The 8,556-nt window shown below is 36.4% G+C and overlaps 1 non-coding gene across 1 annotated transcript; it reads left to right on the top strand.

Annotated features, from left to right (window-relative positions):
• Window positions 1-1,980: 1,980 nt before the first annotated feature.
• Window positions 1,981-2,084, top strand: LOC112731519 (small nucleolar RNA R71). Its single transcript, XR_003167293.1, has one exon. It is a non-coding gene; the product is annotated as a small nucleolar RNA R71 (small nucleolar RNA).
• Window positions 2,085-8,556: the final 6,472 nt, after the last annotated feature.

Here is an 8,556-nt window from a genome sequence, read left to right on the forward strand (position 1 = left end):
ACTAATGGTCCACCCAAGAGCTGTTTTATGGCTCTTGAGTACTGAAACAAGCGCCTCTTCCTCTTCAGGCTTCAGGGAAGAGCTAATAATTACTGGATATGAATCATTTCCACCCAAGAACACATATTTCAGAGAAGGGGATAAGGGTTTGAGCTCAAGCCTGGGGGCTTTCTCCTCATTGATTGGCGTGTTCATCAGCTCCTTTTGGGGTGTGAATCGTCAACTTCAACTAATTCACACTCAGAAATAGGATCCAGAACATCATTAAGTACCTCAGTTTTCAGTACTTCTTGAACAAGTGGTTCAATAACATCTATTTTCATACACCCCTCAGAATCATTGGGGTGCTTGAGGGCTTCAAAAACATTTAGGACCACCTGTTCTTCATTGACCCTCAGGGTTAATTCACCCTTTTGCACATCAATCAGAGCTCTACCTGTAGCTAAAAAGGGTCTACCAAGTATAATAGAGGGTTTTACCTCCTCTTCCATGTCTAATATAACAAAATCAACAGGGAAAATAAATGGTCCTACTTTAACAAGTAAATCTTCAACCACACCCACAGGTAATTTAATAGAAAGATCAGCAAGTTGAAGAGAAATATGAGTGGGTTTTACCTCCTCAATTTGAAGCTTTTTCATCACTGAAAGTGGCATGAGGTTGATACTAGCTCCAAGATCACATAAAGCTCTCTGAATGCCGACTTCTCCAATGGTGCAAGGAATGACAAAGCTCCCTGGGTCTGGCATCTTCTCAGGAAGGGTGTGTTGAATAATAGCACTGCATTCCTTGGTTAACACCACGGTTTCTTGCTCCTTCCAATTCCTCTTATGGGTCAACAACTCTTTCATAAATTTAGCATAGAGATGCATTTGCTCCAGAGCCTCTGCAAAAAGAATGTTAATCTGCAGCTTCTTGAAGACATCTAAAAATTTAGAGAATTGCTTTTCTTTGGACGCCTTCTGAAGCCTCTGAGGATATGGCATTTTTGGCTTGTATTCAGGGGCCTTTGGTAAGGTGGGATAAGTGTCAAGAGAGTCAGGGAACGGGTTGTCTGCCCGCTTAGGAGGGGCGTGCTCCACTTCTTCCTTCTTCTCCTCTAGAGCTTCCTTTTCAACTAGATCTTCATTGACCTTGGTCTCAGAACCAGCCACCTTACCACTTCTCAATTGAATAGCCTTGCAATCTTCTCTTGGGTTCACCACTGTATCACCAGGGAATGTATTTGAAGACCTTTCATGTAATTGCTTGCTCATTTGACCCATTTGCACCTCCAAGTTTCTAATGGAGGCTCTAGTTTCTTGGATGAAACTCATCATCATCTCCCATTTAGAATCTTCTTGGGATTTAGAATTTGCCTGCTGAGGTGGTTATTGTTGCTAAGACTAAAATTGGTAGTTATTATGGTTGTTCTGTTGAAAACCACCCTGAGAACTATTGTTGAAGTTCTGAGGTCTCTGAGGTTGATCTCTCCACCCAAAATTTGGGTGATTCCTCCATCCCTGATTGTATGTCTTAGAATATGGATCATTGTTGGGATTTCTAGGATCACTCCCCATGTAATTCACCTGTTCAGAAGAGGGTTGAGCATAATCATAATTATCATTTTGCATAAAGTTACCTGTCATGTCATAGGAGGTATCTTGGGGTGGATTTTGAGTGTTGATAGCTGAGACTTGTATGGCACCCATCTGTTGAGTAAGTAGATTTATCTGCTGAGACATAAGCTTGTTCTGAGCAAGAAGAGCATTAATAGCTTCTACTTCCAACACACCTCTCTTTTGAGAGGTCTCAGAGTTCACAGGATTCCTGTTAGATGAGTAGAGATATTGGTTGCTTGCAACTAATTCAATCAGCTCAATAATCTCCTCTGGTATCTTCTTCTTGTGTAATGAACCACTTGCAGAAGTATCTAAGCTCATCTTGGACATCTCACCCAAGCCTTCATAAAAGATATCCAGTTGGGTCCATTTGGAGAACATGTATGGAGGGCATTGCCTAGTCAGTAGCTTGTATCTCTCCCAAGCTTCATAAAGAGTCTCACCCTCCTTCTGTTTGAAAGTCTGAACCTCCAACCTAAGCTTAGTCAGCTTTTTTGGTGGGAAAAATTTAGTGAGAAATTCAGTAACGATCTTTTTCCAAGTATTCAGACTCTCCTTTGGTTGGGAATCTAGCCATACCTTTGCTTTATCCCTCAGAGCAAACGGGAAAAGCATGAGTCTGTACACCTCTGGATTCACTCCATTTGTCTTCACAGTATCACATATCTGCAGAAAATCAAATATGAACTGATTTGGATCTTCATGAGGAAGTCCATGATACTGGCAATTTTGTTGCACCAAGGTGACTAATTGTGGCTTCAACTCAAAGTTATTTGCATTTATAGGAGGCATCACAATACTTTTTCCATAAAGATCCGCAGTAGGGGCAGAATAAGAGCCAAGCACTCTCCTCTGTTGATCATCCCCATTCGGATTTACCACATTGGCATTAGCATTATTATTTGCCATAGTGGATTCTGCAGCCTTGCAAAGTCTTGCTTGTTGTAAACGTTGCCTGAAAGTTCTTTCAGGTTCAGGATCAAAGTCTAAGAGATGTTCTTTGTCTCTGTTCCTGCGCATAAACAACCAGAAGACAAGAAAATATGGGACTCTCTACGTCAGAGTGTAGAGAAGTCCCTGTGAGATAACATGTATAAAATAATAAAATAAAAATATTAAATAAAAATTCGAAAATTTTTAAAAATAAAATAAACAGGAAAAATTAAAATAAGAATAAAAATAAATAGAGAACACCAAACTTAATTTCAGAAATTAAAAAAAAATATTAGTGCTATCTATTTTTTTATTATTTATTTAAATAAATTTTTTTTTTATAAAGGCAAAAATAAAACAAACTAATATAATAAAAAAATAATGAAAGGAAACCAAAAATTGAAAATAAAAGAAATTGAAAATAAAAATAAAATAAAAATGAAAATAATTAAAAAAATTAAAAACGGACGAAAGAAGGAAAAGAAAAAAAATAAAAAAAAAAGTAAAAGAAAATCGAAAGCAAAAAGGAAGTAAAAAGAAAACAGGGGAGGGGGGCAAGGGACGTGCTAACGGAAGGAGAGATAAAGGGAAAAAGTAAAAAAAATTAAAATTAATAATAATAGAAAACTAATTAAAAGAAAAATTATCTAATCTAAGCAATCAAATAACTAATAGTTGTTAATCACTATCAATCCTCGGTAACGGCGCCAAAAACTTGGTGTGGTATTTGTAACCCACTAACTTACTGGTAAGTGCACCGGGTCGTACCAAGTAATACCTTACGTGAGTAAGGGTCGATCCCACAAGAATTGATGGATTAAGCAACAATAGCGTTTGATAGGATTAGTTAGAGAAACAGAGAAGAGTAATTGAGAGTTCAAAAGCATTAAACAATAAAGAAGAGTTTGAAGACAGGCAGGTGAATATGTGAGGAATAAAATATTGAGAAGGCAGTTAAGATTTCAGAGTTATCTATTTTCTGAATTGACTTTTCTTATTAACTATTTTAATCATGCAAGATTTAATTCATGGCAAACTATTTGTGACTAGACCCTAATTCCTTAGACCTTCCTAGTCTCCTCTAAAATTCATCAACTGCCAATTCCTTGGTCAATTAATTCCAATTAGAGGGTGATGATCAAATTACAGTTTATATGCCACAAGAATCCTAATTGTCCAAAAATAAAGGGATTATATGTCACGTATCCCGTTAAATACAAACAATTAGAAATTCAGGATAATATGTTTTCAAGCTATTGTTCAAGTAAAGAGCTTTTCCAAGTTATACAAGAACTCAAATAGAACATGGGTCATACTTCCGTTCCACCCAAATTCATAAAATAAAGAACGAAAAAAATTATTGAAATATAAATCAAAACATGAATTAAAATGGAAAAATAATATTATCAATCCATACAATAGACAGAGCACCTAACCTTAACAATGGAGGATTAGTTGCTCATGGAATATGAGATGTAAATTTGTATAGAATAATGTTGTGGAATGTACAGTTCTGGAACCACCCTATTGGGATTCCTTTTATAACTAATCCTAATAATTTAAAAATCAAATATCTAAAATTAAAATAAAAATAATATCTTTTTCTAAAATATATGATTTGAATTTAAATTCGAATTAATTAACAAGTCTTCAGCTGATGGGTGGGGACCACTTGATTTGTCCCTTTTGCAGCTTCTAATCTGTGATTTCTGGGCTAAAAACTGGGTCAAAACAGCTCAAAAATCGCCCCCAGCATTTTTCTGCGTTTTCTGCACGTGGCGCATGTCACGCGTACGCGTCAGTCACGCGCACGCGTTGATGGTTCTTTTTCGTGAGTCACGCGGACGCGTCGGTCATGCGTTCGCGTCATTTGTGCAGATTCCATTCCGCGCGGTCGCGTGAGCCATGCGTTCGCGTCGGTATTCGCTGGTCATCTACTTGGATTCTTCTCTTTCTCTGCAGAAACTTCATCAAATTCATTCAAATGCTACCTAAAATGAATAAAATTGTACAAAACTCAAAATAGCATCCATAGTGGCCAAAATATAATTAATTTTTAATTAAATTCAACAAGTTAGATGCAAATTCACTAGGAAAAGATAGGAAAGATGCTCACGCATCACTTTCCAGCCCATTTACCACTTAGTCCACCGCCTCTTTGAGCGCCTGGACAAGATGGAGTGCCGCAACCAGTGGCGATATGAGCGGTCTGAGCGTCGCAGCAAGCAACGCTATGAGCATCTGAAGCTAATGATCAGGACAAGACACACTGACATCCCCTCCGAGTCTGACACACCATCAGAGCCATCTGAGGAGGAGGCGGATGAGCATGAGGAGGATGCACGGGCAGAGGATGAGCAGGCAGAGCCCCAGCATGAGGAGCCTCCGCATACCCAGCTAGCATATTCACCGGCCCCTATACAGGCAGAGCCTCAGGCACCTTCATTGCCAGAGCCTATAGAGACAGCATCAGCACACCCTTCTGGAGGTGACGACTCTTCACACCCAACCTGACTGAGCATCGAAGACGATGCTATTATCTAAGTGTGGGAGAGGTCGCCGTCTCTGGCGGACTTTATTTTGGTGAACTACTTTCAGACTCTTTTCATCCTATTTTATTTCTTTTTCTGTATTTTTACTTTTTATTTTATTTTATCCTATTTTCCTTTCAGTACTTGCACATTTTCTTTTGCTGTATTTCTGTTTATTTCGACTTTATTACATTTTGCACTTTGGGCTGTATATATCTTAGATATTTAGCTTGATTTGCACTCTTAGTTTATTAGTTGTGATATAGAAAATATGAATTATTTAGTTTAGTTTACCCTTTCTAGTATATGAGAATTTGGTTTAATTGAAAATAGAGAGTAAACTAGAAATTTTTAGATTTTCATAATCACAACAACCCACTTAGCATATATATATATATATATATATATATAGTAATAAATGTTGGTAATTTGACGATATTTTTCAAAGGATGTATTTATTTCTTTACAAAAGCCATTCAAGGATTCACATTGATTGAGTTGGAACTCTTTATTCTTACTTTCATGATATACATAAATAATATATAGTTTTTGAGCCAAAGAACACACAACATGTGAGATTTGAGCTTAATTGCATGGTTACATTATTTAACCATAGTTTTCATTCCTGTGTGTTTCTTCACTATGAGTGCAATCTTTTACTTTGTTCCATTCTATATGTCCAATATAGAATGTATTTACATACTTGCATATGATTGAGGCCATTACTTGTTTTTGCTCACTTATCCCAAATAAGCCTACCTTTTTAAGTCACCCTTGTTAGCCACCTTGAACCTTTTAATCCTCATTTATTCTGTATTTTATCACATCACTAGCCTTAAGTAGAAAAATAAATTAATTACACCCAAATTGAATCTTTGGTTAGCTTAAGATAGAGATTATGTATCCACTAAGTGTGGGAAAACTGTGGGAACAATGGTTGATAGGAAAGTGTTAAATTGACACAATACTTGGAATTTGGGTGCATGCTCATGTGAAACTTAAATAATTAAAATACCATGTGCATTGATATTTTATGTTTATGTTATAAAAAAAATCTCTTTAAGTAAATAAATAAATAAGGGGACAAAATTACCCCCAATAATGAGTTTAGTAAAAAGATCAATGCACATAGGATAAAATTAAAAATAATTTGATGCATGAGTATGTGATACAAAAGTGGGAAAATTGGGTAGTTAGGCATAATTTTATAATTGTATAAAGTATGTATATGTTAGGTGAGATCTTAGACTAATCAAGGATTCAATTTATAGCTCACTTAGCCATGTATATATATCCTCACCTTTGCCTTAACCCCATTACAACCTTGAAAAGACCTCATGATATTTGTATGTATACATTAAATATTTGTTGATTGGTTAGATGAAGAACAAAGTTTTAGAAAGCAAGACTAGAGAAGAGTAGAGTGATTAACCCCAAACACTGAGTGATTAGAGTGTATATACAAATTCAGTGAGGGTTCAAAAGCTCATTTCCATATATCCAATTTTGATCACTGTTTATCTTGCAAGTTTGTGAACTCTTTTGATTAACTCAACTCAATTGTGAATGTATTTTAATATGATTTGGCCTTTGGTTATGCATATATGATTCTTTGAAAATTTAACTCAATTTAACCACATGTAAGATTTATATATCTATGTGGATAGTAATTAGAATTGCATGATTCATTTAGGTAGCTTGCATTTAGGTAGATTGCATTGCATAGATTCCACCATTCTACCTTCACTCTTTTTCAGTTTCTCTTAAGTTGAGCATGAGGACATGCTAATGTTTAAGTGCGGGGAGGTTGATAAACCACTATTTTATGATTTATCTTGTGCTCAATTGAGTGGTTTTTATCAATTCTTCACCCACTTATTCATATAATTTGCATGGTTTTACAATTCCTTCCTTATTATGTGATACATATGAAAACATGTTTCCTAAGCCTTAAAAATGTTAATTTTAATTATCCTTTATTACCATTCGATGTCGTGATATGTGTGTTAAGTATTTTCAGGCTTTATAGGGCAGGAATGGCTTAGAGGATAGAAAAGAAACATGCAAAAATGGAAGGAACGCACAAAATGGAGTTTTAAAGAAAATGGCAGCGACGCGCACGTGTGACCTACGCGTACGCGTGACTGACGCCACGTGCAGAAAGTTGCAGAAGTCACCCCCAGCGATTTCTGGGCTCCTTTCGGCCCAAATCCAAGCCCAGAAACACAAAATGGAGGCTGGAGAATGAGGGAATCAAATAATTCATCAATCATTCAAGACAATTAGAGATTTTAGATGTAGTTTCTAGAGAGAGAGGCTCTCTCCTCTCTCTTAGGTGTTAGGATTACGATTTCTTCATTTTCTCAATTCCAGGTTCAATGTTCTTTAATTTAGTTTCTTTTCTACTTTTAATTGTCTTAGTATTCTGCTTTATCTATTTCCCTTATTGATTACTTACGTTGCCAAATTGGGTTATGAATTCCTATGTTTAATTTGATTTCCTATTTAATACAATTCGAGGTATTTCAGATTTATGGTTGCTTTCTTCTATTTATGATATAAATAATTTGGATTTTTCCCCGTTTGGCTTTGGTTGAGTAATTGGTGACACTTGAATTGTCAAACTCAGCTGTTGATTGAAAATTGGAAATTGCTGATTGATTTGGATCCCTCTAAAGCTAATCTTTCCATAGGAGTTGACTAGGACTTGAGGAATCAAATTGATTAGTCTACTTGACTTTTCTTTATTTAGTAAGGGTTAACTAAGTGGGAGCAATAACAATTCTCATCACACCTGATAAGGATAACTAGGATGGGATTTCCAGTTCTCATACCTTGCCAAGAGTTTTTCTAGTTATTAATTTACTTCCTTGCCAATTTATTTCATTGTTCCCTATTTCAAAAACCCAAAAATATACCTTTTTCCATAACCAATAATAAATCATACTACCCTGCAATTCCTTGAGAGACGACCCGAGGTTTGAATACTTCAGTTATCAATTTTATTAGGGGTTTGTTACTTGTGACAACCAAAACTTTTGTACGAAAGGATTCTCTGTTGGTTTAGAAGTTATACTTACAACGTGATTATTTGTGAAAATTATTTACTAGCAAAAGTCCGTTCGTCATGATTCGTTTGTGGTGGAGTGTGGAGTTGTCCGATATGCCCATAGGACTTGTGGGAGCTCTTCAGCCTAGGCTCTCTTCGCGTCCTGTAATCTCCATTTTAACCCAGCCAGTATGACTTTGTTGGCAGCTTCTGCTTGTCCATTAGCCTGGGGGTGTTCTACGGACGTGAATTGGTGCTTTATTTTCAAGTCGGCCACCAATTTTCTGAAGCCTGCGTCTGTAAATTGGGTGCCATTGTCTGTGGTGATGGAGTAAGGAACCCCAAACCTTGTAACAATATTTCTGTACAAGAATTTTCGATTTCTTTGAGCAGTGGCATTAGTTAGGGGCTCTGCCTCAATCCATTTTGTGAAGTAATCCAC

Source organism: Arachis hypogaea, chromosome 12, assembly GCF_003086295.3.
Source record: "Arachis hypogaea cultivar Tifrunner chromosome 12, arahy.Tifrunner.gnm2.J5K5, whole genome shotgun sequence".
NCBI classification, from domain to species: Eukaryota; Viridiplantae; Streptophyta; class Magnoliopsida; order Fabales; family Fabaceae; genus Arachis; species Arachis hypogaea.